This window comes from Eretmochelys imbricata, chromosome 11 (assembly GCF_965152235.1).
Source record: "Eretmochelys imbricata isolate rEreImb1 chromosome 11, rEreImb1.hap1, whole genome shotgun sequence".
Lineage (NCBI taxonomy): Eukaryota > Metazoa > Chordata > Testudines > Cheloniidae > Eretmochelys > Eretmochelys imbricata.
The window spans coordinates 54,874,976-54,887,074 of NC_135582.1; positions in this window are offsets into that span (position 1 = coordinate 54,874,976).

The window sequence follows — 12,099 nt, forward strand, 5'->3', positions numbered from 1 at the left end:
GGGCAGAGTTCGTCTTTCAAGCATTTGGAAACCACTCACTAGAGTCACCTGCCCACCACTGCACAATTGCTATATGCAGGACTAGTGCTGCAAAAGCAAAGGCAGTATGCCACAGTGAAAAGGAAAAAAGTGCCACGCGTTTCTATTTCCAGTTTGGTAGGAAAACATGCAAGAAATGGATAATATAAAGCTTCCCCAGGTATCTTTATAAACTTCTGCTATCTGTGGTGGTGTCTCTGCATATTCTTTTTGCGGGGTCCATCTTTTTAACAGCATTTGCAGATTGTTCAGTGTAGCCCTGATGATCTCCCCTCTTTGGTCAAACTGGTAACTCTGCTTCCTTACCCTGGTAGCCGTGCTCTTTTCATTATTGCTACCATTGTGTGTGGCAGTATTTTTTTTTTTTATAACGGTTACCATCAACAACTCCCTACCCTTACAGGGAGGTGTGCTGCATTAGCCACCACACGCTCCTGCTAGGGTACAGGCTGGCTTTGTGCATTTTAATTGTAGGGGCATGACATTGCAACATTCCCTGCTTCAGTGTAGATTAAGGCACAACTTTTCTCGGTGTGATGCCCACTGAGAGGATGGGGGCCCAAGAGTATGAAAAATTATGGTTTAGGAGACAGATGGAAACAGAGGAAATTTTGAATGCAAAAGGGCTTTTTCACACTGTCAGAGATCCGACTGAAAGGCTCGTTCCCCACTACAGTGGTATCAGGGCAGCAGATGGCACAGTGTTAACGGCACAGGAAGACATCAAGAACCACGCGAAAGTATATTTCAGGGATTATCAAGGGACATTATAGACAGTACCGAGTGTGAGGCAATCATCAGCAGAACCATAATATCACCTTCACCTTTTCTGGCAGAGATTGAAACTGCAGTAAACAAGCTCAAACTGGGAAAGGCACATGGTACAATGTTACAGATCAATTCGTAAAAGAGGCTGGCAACTGTGCACTCAGTGTCCTTCATAAAATCTGACAACAGGCAAATGGGAAATGAGGGACTGGCCAAAGTACCAATGCAAATCAATCTACACCCTGCTATGCCTCCTCCCTCTCTTCCCCCGAAACAACAACACATATTGGAAATTGCATGCAGAGCCAGGCAAGATGGGGGTCAGAATAGACTGACTGAGTAAGAATTGGGAGAGGAGAAAAAATTACATTTTCATCTTGAGACTTGAGCAAGAGTTGAGATAATTCAATCAGCTGCTCTATGTGAATTTTGTGATTGCAAGAGAGGTTGGGATTGTTGTATGCAAATTGAAGCAGCTTGTTGTGGTTTCTATACCTGACTTGATCAATTTAATTTTGTCAGAACTTGTATGGGAAAAAACAACCAGCACTGCACACAGAATAAGATAAGACACTGTTGTGGGCCTGGGGTTTGAGAACAAATCTTTCAATTGAGTTAGATTTCTCTTCTCTTGCTATGTTTTATAATGTAAGGGCCAGATCCCCAGCTGGTGTAAATTGACCTAGCTCCATTGAAGTCAATGGCTCTGCGCTGATTTACATAAGCTGGGGATCTGGTCATTATTTATTGTTTAAGGGCTTTTCTATGGTACTGCTTATAAAGAGCATATATATAACTAATGATATGTTATGTTTTCTAAACGAATGTCACCATTAACCGTCTAGAAATCATTTTCAATAAGATGCTGAGTGCTGAAACTAGAAACTTCATTGTGCTAGTTCAGCAAAGCAGTATAACAGGAACTAGAGTTTTGACAGGTTTGTTTTTCACCAGCAAGCACTTGATTTCTATGTGATTCCTCCAAAGGTAAGTGGCATTGGATAGGAAAGGACATAGGCCCAGGAAAGCTTGGAGAATGCTTTCATGCCTAGCACCTCTACCACTTGCTATGGAACTTCAACCACAATTTTAAACTGCGTCTCCTGGAAGGATGATGATGTAAACATTGCCTGCCCGTCTCTGGGGCATTAATCAGCTCAATGCCCTGCTGTGGAAGAGTGGCTCTTCTGGCACAGAAATGGCACATCTCCTCAGGGAAGAACTTTCTTCATCTTTAAGATTTAGTGGCTCTTATAGAAAAAGAGCTAGTGAAAACTTGGTTGATTTAAAAAAAAAATCACAAGGATTATTTTTTATAAAATCAGATTTGTTTAATGTTAATCAAGCCTGAATGGGCTGCCACTCCATTGCAGAGCCAAACCAGGGAGGGAAAACCATTCCTTTTGTTGCCGGCACCCAGTGCCGAGAGGCTGAACAACAGCTTGAGTTGGTTCGTTACCCGGTGTGCTGCACCCAATAATCACAACGGGGTGGAGAAGCAGAAAAGTTTATTTGAAGCTTCAAAAAGGTACAGGGAGATTTGAATCTCAAATCCTGTACAACAGAGCAGGAAGTTACACAGGCTTTTATACATCCTTTTTCCCAGCATACTTATCCAATAGCAAGCTGCTCCAAGTATCCATATAGCCAGCCAATCCAGTTCCCAGCTAGTTCCCTGATTCTCTGTATCATTTGTTAAACTATACATAAAGCTGCTTTATTCAGCATTGTTCTTCCATATCTCCCCTGTTTGGCCTTGCTTAGTTTCAGGCAGTCTGACTCTGCAACATACTGTTGCAGATTCTCAGCATAACTGCTGTGTGTGCCTCCAGGCGGGGTGGCCAAGGACACTTGGGCCTAGCACGCAGAGCTCTGCGAGTGCCTCCAGGCAGGAAGGGGGGCCAAGGACACCGGGGCCTAGTGCGAGGGGGCTTTATCGACACTCGTGGTCTTCCATCCCCTCGAGTTACCTAGTGGCCATGCCCCAGTGTTCCCAACACTTTCAACATCTGCATGTTGACTTCAGACTTGGGGAAGATTCATAAAGGAACACTGGAGGTGGTGCAACAGCTGTCATTGACAAAACAAAACAAAATAGAATATATTGGGAGTCTTTACTAGATGTGTCATATCCTTTGAGGCATAACATTTGCAAGTTTGGCCTTGGAGCTGGGTCACTCATTCTCCTGCATTTTCTTTTTTTTTAAAGCTCTTTAAATATATATATATATATATATATATATATATATATAACAAGTTGAAGAACAAGTCATGTGTTCCCCCAGATGCTAGGTTGGCTGTAACTGTAGCTCAGAGTGCGGGAAGTAAAGGAACATATCTAATGTGTGTAATCTGTTAAGATGCACAATTCAATTGACGTGGTAAACTTGTCAGAAAAAAGGATTTTGAACAAAATTAGCAAATGAGTCTACTGTGACATTTTTTGTAACCAGACCAAACTTTCAGAAAATGAAGTTTTTCATCTCAGTGGATTTGGAAGAGCTGAAGGACAAGGATGAAATTCAGCTTGCTGTATCGCTTGCTCTCAGGCTGACACTTACTGACATGAACATACTGTCAAAACATGAAGGAAAGCAAGGTTGTGCAGCCAATGGGGAAACAAACAATTACCTTCTGTATACCCTTTTGAGTTGAGTCCATTTTCTGTGATAGCAGTGACCGGGAACTGTGAAGGAGGAAAGTAAGTAGAAATCAGATGAATACAACAAACAAAGCCCATGAAGTGGAAGATGGAGAAGGGCAGAAAAAACCTGATCCATAGAGAAAGTAAAATAAGAATTTACCCAGATGCCAAAAATACACCCCAAAGTCTCACTTTAAAAAAGAAAAGAATGAAATATAAGCATAATATTCTCACACCAGGCAACTATTCATTTCTCGAGAGCATCATTTTCTGCATCCTCTCACTCTGTGCTGATGAGTAATGTCCCTTCAGGGCAAGCTTGTATCATTTGGAGGAATTCTACCTCTTACACACCAGTTGGAGAATAGCCTTAATTAGGGATGACTGTGGTTAGCTATTCCCCTGAAGCTGACAGTGGCTACCAGCAACAAGCTGTCTATTGAGTCCTACCTAACTAGCAATCCAGCATACCTGCCCAAGATTTAACACAAATCGGAGAACAGGACATATCTCTGGATATCTAGGCTGCTACCCTCTCCGAAGGAAGATGGGAGTGTGGCATGACATGACGGAGGACTTCCTTCGGGCACATAGGATGTCTTGGGATGTAAAGGCACAAGCAGAACTCACCTATACTGGAGAAGTCTACAAATGCTGAAGTCTAGCTTCAGTAGGGAGAAAGGAAGGTGATGATCTCAGTTTGGGGATTTTAAAATCAGCAAAATGTTAGTTAATAGAATGTTAATGCAAATTTAATTATGACGATTTATTGATAAGCTCTCCTTAAATCCACTGCTGCTTGGTGTAATATCAAAAAAGTTAAAAATTCGCCCTTGTGCAAAAGAGCAGGACAAGGTGCACATAGGACTAGGTCCTGTGTAAGCCCTGAATGGGTGAGGAACAGCGATAGTATTAACTTCAGGCGAACACAGGAAGTAATACATTTTAAATGTAGATGTTTATGAAGGGCTGAGTCTTTTGTCACTTTTCTGGTGCAAAAGCATTCCTAGTTTGGAGCCCCAAAGTGGATTGCAGATGCCATAAAATACTTGTGTATCTGACTACCTGATTTGCTCCTACCATCTGGTAATTAAAGGTGGGTGATGTATTCAGATTTGCTCCTGCAAATCAGCTTCTTTGCATTCATATGGGAGACCACATTGATATTTAGCCCATAGCAGCATGCTCAAAATTTAGTTTGAAGTATGTATTAACATCTTCATGGGAAATAAGAGATTTGATGTTAGATGAAATAAAGTCTCTGTGTTGCTCCAGGGATGCTTTTACAAATTGCAGTTTGCTGATGCTCAGTTAGGTGCAGTGAACTGATTCACTATTAATGCTTCATGTACTGTTGTGACTGTTTAGAACGAATAGTTAGTGTGTCAAATATGTACTGTCAAAAAAAGTAGTTCACTGAAACTTGCATACCCTGCAAGACTACATATAAGCTAAATATTCCACAGGTTCGACATATTGGTGATTTTCAGTTTGTCATTAATGATATGTGGTAGGTAAAGGGAAACTTTGGTTGGTGGTAAATATCACAGAATATGACCTTGGAAATATGATATTTTGAAATTATATGTGATTTTCAATAAATAACGTATTTGATTTTGTCACATTTTCTGATACACTCAGTAGACCATGATTTCCTTCATTTTATTCATTATTTAAATGTACACAACAAAAATATATTTTTTGCATTCTTTTACTATAAATTGATCGCGAATATCCAAAATTGTAGCTTTGTTGTGATTGAACAGAACAGTCATGTGGCATTATGGGGTCAAATTCTTAATGCTTATTAGCATAGCTACACTGAACGGATACTGATTTAAACCAAAATGAAAAGGAGGACTTGTGGCACCTTCGAGACTAACCAATTTATCTGAGCATAAGCTTTCGTGAGCTACAGCTCACTTCATCGGATGCATACTGTGGAAAGTATATTTTCCACAGTATGCATCCATCATACTTTCCACAGTATGCATCCGATGAAGTGAGCTGTAGCTCACGAAAGCTTATGCTCAAATAAATTGGTTAGTCTCGAAGGTGCTACAAGTACTCCTTTTCTTTTTGCGAATATGGACTAACACGGCTGTTACTCTGAAATCTGATTTAAACCAGTGATGATCTGGTCCTGTATCTGTTTGTTAGCTGAATTAAGAGGCAAAATACAACCAATATTGCCTGAACCCAGATCAGGATTTGAACCTTGAACCTTTTGTGTTAAAAGCATATTGTCCATCAATTGAGCTGAAGGACTAAGCTTTTGAAAGTTCATTAAAAACATCTGGAAAATATTTTTGCTGTATTTTGACCACCTTATAGAGTGGTCAATTTTTTTCAAAAGTAATATATCTATATAAACCCCATATTTTTTCCCCTGGCAGCTCTAGGTTGAATTTTGTGTTGCTGAGAGCGATGTTTTTGGAATGGAAACCATGAAAACCAATGAGCTCATTCACTTTCACATGTGACTTTCAGGGGTCAGATCCTTAGCTGGTGTAAATTACCCAGTCCTATTGATTTAAATTAAGTGGCAACTTTTACACAAGCCATAGATTTAGTCCCAAGCCTCAAATTTCAATTAACCCAGACAAACTGAAATAAATACAAAAAGATTCAAATGCTATCACTGTAACCAAAATGCTGAATTTTGCTTCTCAGTAACTTCAATGTAATTCTTGGAAACACTGTCTACTTCAGCGAATGGCACTACAGTCAGAGAAAAATTTCCAGGGACATATCGTCATTTTCTGGAATATTAGGTCTCATTCTCCTCTCATCTATTCCAGTTACACAGTGGTGTACCTATCTTGATTTGCATTAAATTGGGTAAGGAAAGAAGCCAACAAAGAGACCACATCACAATGAAGTTGAAAACAAACTTTGTCTTCTCACTCCTCTCCCTTTATCTTTCCACTTTTTCATATCCTTTTGGGATTTTTTTTCTTTATATTGTAACATTGATACTAATTGTTGAGACAATAACTAGTCTAATCCCTAACACCTACAGCCTGAATGAAAGCCCACTGAAGTCAATGGGAGAGTTAAGTGAGATCACAACCAGAAAAGTATGAAAAATGTCCAAGGATGACAAATGTAAGTAGGTGCTGTTTTCCAAAATCCTGCCCCATTTGCAATACTCTCCATTTGGAAATGAGAGAGTGATATGTTTTCCCTTTGAATATTAGCATGCTTGTATACTAATTAAAAAAGTTAAAACTTCATGAAATCAATCATGACTTATCAAATTATATTTTTTAATAAAACATATGGCAACATATTAGATTTTTTTTAAAATGATGTACATTCTCTTGAGCAGGGATTTTATCCAAATGTAGAGGCGGACAGAATCCTTGCATCTCCTTGCTGCTCTCTATGAAGGTCTCTTTGCTTTAGAAAGTTTTCTCCCTTCCTTCCCTGGTCCAAAGCAGACTCAATCTGTTGACCTTTCAGGCATTCTGAACAACCAGTCTGATTGAGAAGCTTGGTGGAGCACTGTGACCATGGTGGAACAGAAGGTGGGATGTTTCTTTGGTGTATATGTGAGGTGGGAAGTTCAGGTTTTAAGTCATGTTGGTCTACTGACTGGTGGTTAGAGGAGGTGTATTGTGATGGAGAAAAGTGGTGTGCTTCTGTTTTGAATGATCTATGTTATAACCTCTTTAGTACTAAGTTCTTAAATGTCTGTCAAAAGTGTACAGAACTTTGGATGGGGGCCCTTTGTTGCTGCGTTATTTTTCTTGGATTAAAAATTAAAATAAAATAAATGCATAAATAAAATATTGGTTGCTATACACCACTTCCATAATAATGCTTTCACATCTGTTGGTAAGTACAAAAATATAGTCGATGATGACTAATTTCAGCAGTACTGAGGTGTCATATTTGAATCAGATTTTAAAAGTCACTATTGTAAGATCAAAAGATCTTAGAGGGTGACCTCTAAGTTTTTTGTTGTTTTGTTTTTAAAGCATGTGTCGGTTCTTGTATTGTTTTAACATGGTTTCTCTATAATGCTTTCACCTTAAGAATACATATGCTTGCTTAGAAAGCTGGTTGGTAATTTGTAAATGCAGGCGATACAATAGACATAGTCTCTGGAGAGAAAGCAAAGGTGTAAATCCAGAATGCTGTGTGGGCTTAAAACTCTGGTCAGGTAGGAGTGAGATATGGGTGTGACAGCAGGCCTCTGCCCAAGATAGGTGATGGCTGGGAGCTGGAAACCTTTAAGTGGATGCCCTTGAGGGACCAGGGAGTGGGAATACAGGTGCAGTTACTCTGAAACTCTGCACTGGTTACTATGAAGCAAGTGGCATGGAATGCAAAATTGATGCAGCTTCACACTGGAGGGAAAGATGATAAAGGTCACCACTATATACTCTGGGCCAAATAAAGCTCTCATTTTTACACTAAAATAAATCCAAAGTAACTCTGTTGCTTTCGGTAGAATTATTTCAGATTTACACTGGTGACACTCATATCAAAATTTTACCTGCTCATGTCTAGGTTGTGACTTAGACTGAACACCTGTTCAGTACCCTCTTACCTCTTATGCACTTGCTTCTGTCTTGAAGAAAGCCAGTGGGAATGAGCATAGCTCATAGTAGATGTTAGGGTGTTGTGTTTTAATATATTTCTGGTATAGGCTAGCAGTGAAGTACTACCCATTCCAGGGAAAGGGGGAAGCAGGGAGGGAATTGTGCCTTAAAGGGGTGTTTCAGAGTCACAATTCTTCCTAGGGCTATTGCTAGGGTAATGCAGTTAATGCACCACCCCTAGTTCAGTGCCAGGCATAGCGACATGATAGTAAATATAAAGAAGTTCCAATAAGTAATTCATTTTAGAAGATATGGGTACTGGATAATGTGGTATGAAGACCCTTAAACGTTGCGGCAGGTGTGCTAATTTAACATACATAAAGTTACCAAAAAAAAAAAATATATATATATATATATGTCATGCTTTTATTAGCTGAATAGGCAGATAAGGTTTAGAATCTTATTTGATGTGTGTCATATCTAGCTCTTAACCATTAGAGATGAATCAGTTCCCACAGAGTGGCCAGTGTTCAATATTTACAAACTGGAGACGGCTTGGAATTGAAAAATTGGAACTACATAGCTGCCCTGAAAAATGTTTAAGGTTTCTAACCTGTCCTAACCTAAACCTGGCAGATATCCTCAATTTAAAGCTGGTTGAAACTTTTGAATTAAATCCTCTTTTGATAGTAAATAGTTTTTATGTAACTTTTTTTCTGATTTATTTTTTTCCAAAACTCTTAAAAATTAAAGAAAAACTTTAACAAACATTTAAAAAAATAATTTTTGTCAAATTTCACAGGAAAATTAAATAACTTCCTGAGTGGCTCTGTTAAAATGCAGGTGTTAAAGATCTGATCTAAAGTCTATGGAACCCAATTAGTAGACTCCCTCTGACTTTAATGGGTTTTGGATCAGGATATAGATATTCAAATTACCCAATTTCTCCAAAGTACCTGGAATTAGATTAAGAGTTGCCTCAATGGTTAGCATTTCTGTTACAGGATAAAGGAAAAAAGATCCCAATGAATATGAGAAAGTGGAATTAAAAGGGAAGAGTACATTGAGATGACAAAATTTGTTTTCACTTTGATATGGTCTTACTATTGACCATTTTCCCTGTCCAATTTATCTCAAACCAAGACAAGTAATTTACAGCATGGGTAAAAAGGTTACACTAAAATAAAACTCTCACTCAGAACCTGAACCGAGAATTTTTTTTTTTTTTTTTGTGCACCTTTGAACATTCTTGGCTAACTTGTCTTCACAGTTATCAATTTTGTGTGCAGCAGCACTGCTGGGTTTTGCCTGGGGCTGGAAATGGCAATGCTGTAAAATAGTCTGTTCCTATGCTATTCCCAGCCTGACTGAAATGAGTGAGTCTCCGAAATCTCACACCAAGGCCCATTCTCAAGGGATTTCTTGCCCAGCTTTGCAGAGTCAGGAGATTCAGGTAAACAGCTGATATTTGAAATCGTAATACTGTGCAACTCCAAATCATTTGATTTCACTTAGCAGTAGTAAATGTCTCAATAACATAGGCACAAAGGAATTTGCATACTGGATCAGACCTGAGGTCTGTCTGATCAGGTATCTTGTCTTTGACAATGGCTAGCATCAGATGCTTCAGAGGAAGTTGTAAGAACCCTGCAGCAGGCAGATGTGAGATAATCTTAAAAGGGCTTCTCCTTTTTTTTTTGTTCCAAACATTTCAGTCAGTTCTGTTACATGGCCTTGTTTATGTTTCTGGCTGAATGAACTGAATGATTTAAAAAGAAAAATAAGAAATAACAAATAATTTGTTTTTTGGTCAAACTTTTCAGCAAATACACTTTCATGAAGAAACTCTTCGCATCCACAAACATTATTACAAACCCAGGACGCTGTCCAAATATTCACAAGTAATAAATGATAACCTTTATCCTGAAAGGAACTAGAAGCAAGAATTTCTCGCTCCTGTGCAGAGCCCATATAAAAGAAGCTGGCATCTTCAAATATATGGTTGCAGATTCAAACCCAAAATAATTTCACAAATCATAGTGAGCAAACTCTGTACTTTTATTGACCAAAATATTCAGTTTTACTTTTTACATATAGATAGTGTGACAAAGTCAGGCTGGAAGGCTGCAAGAGGGTGCTCATGTTGGGTTCCGGGTCAATGAGGGACACCTGATTCCAATTAAGGCCTGCCTGAGGCCTTTTAATGCCCCCCACAACCCTTGTGAGAGAAGGGGGGAAAGAGAGAGAGAAGCTACTGCTAAGAGAAAGAAGCTTCTCCAGTGTGGCAGGCTAGGCTCCTTCCCATAGGGGAAGTTGCCAAACCTGAGGCCTTCTGGGGAAGGACGGACACCCCAGGGCAACCAACAAGGCGATACCCTGCACCAGGGAGGAGGCAGCTAAAGATAGTCCCTGGATTTTCTTTGTTTATGAGACTGTTTTCTATTTTGTTTGGTGGAGGATCAGCCCTTAGGCCAACCTTCAAGCCCATCCTGAAATGACGACCAAGGAAGCACAGAACGGGGAAGGCAAACCCTGCTGTGAATGGGGCTGATTACCTCAGGCCTGCCATCAGCAGAGGGAGAAGCACTAAATCTGGCGAGACGAAGGAGATGCCTTGCCACAGTAGATAGATATAGATATATATGCTGTGTGATCAACTCTTTCATCACTTAGCATTACACGTAAAATTTTTTTTTGGCTGTTTCTAGAGGGGGTATTCAGCATGACATCTGGCTAATGTATTTCTCAATTTGTCTGGCATTCAATCAGAAAGCGGGGTTATCAAGTACTCATTTTGTTTTCTCTGTCTGCGAGGGACCCCTGGGCATCTAAATGTAAATTTAATCTACTTCTGATATGCAATTAAAACAAAAAGAAGAAATTAAAGAATATGTAAAATGAGGAGAAACAAAAGAAGTTTGTAAAAGCTCATTTTGTTTTTCAATTTCAGAAAAAGTTATTTAGATTTAAAAGAGAGATGTTTTTGTTTTCTCTTGCTGTCGGGTTCCCCACTGTCCTAAAATAAAAAGTTTCTGCCGTATTTTACTAGTTACATGAAAATGGTTAAAGACACAAATTGACTGCGAGTTTATTGAATGAGTATTAATTAACTATATCTGAGAGCAACAGAATGGTGCAATAGATTCAAAGGTATGGAATAAGTGCATTTAATAACTTTCTGTATGTCCCCCATAAGTGCAAAAACTAGTCTGAATATGAATCATGATAGCAATACATCTTGCAATTTATATTACCATATATGAACTATTGTATTTTCCAACCAAAGAGGACATAAGTCTTTTTTTCATTAATTACAGCTAAACATTTACATGGTATTGTGTAGTTTGTAATCAAATGCTGTATGCTCAGAGATATGCCCTCATGCTGCTGTTTGTCCCTTTTCGGGTATTGCACATCCCTAACTTGGCAGTAGGAGTGCACCTGTCCCTAGGTTCCCTAGAAGGCAGGTATTATAATTTTCTCTGATTGTTATGTGGGTTTAAGCAAAGGAAGAAGACTCCTTGGATGCTTCCCTTTCTTCACTGTGCATCTACATAAGAACCAGGTACAATCTGTCCCTAGATTATTAGTGTATTTGTTACTAAACTATTGAGGGACAGGTGAGCATTTCAGGTTTCCTTGTGTGTGTATTTCTTTAGCCTGAAATCTGCACAATACATTCTATAAATAGTTTTTTTATATCAATCACAGAAAAGTTGTTCCATTAACTATCTCTGGGTTTAATTCATTCCCTTATTGTCCGTGCTTATTATTTAATCCAATCCTATTAATTAAAAGATCTCTGGAGAGGTTTTGTTTTGGTTCTTGCATTTGTTTGTTTTCAAGGCAGAATCTCTGGCACCTGAAAAGGCATTTTTGGATCAAAGTGTAAAATCCTGAAGAAAAATAAACATTAAGCTTAATAACTAAATTTGCATTATTGCAGTGGGGATAAAAACATCAATGAATCTGTCATATTTTTGCTAATTATTTCTTTTTATATCACTTGAATTCATTTACATTGGAATCATGACTTTCTCTAGTTAATTTGCACACATTAAACAGCCCTACAGGTACTTCATCTGAATTCACATATCT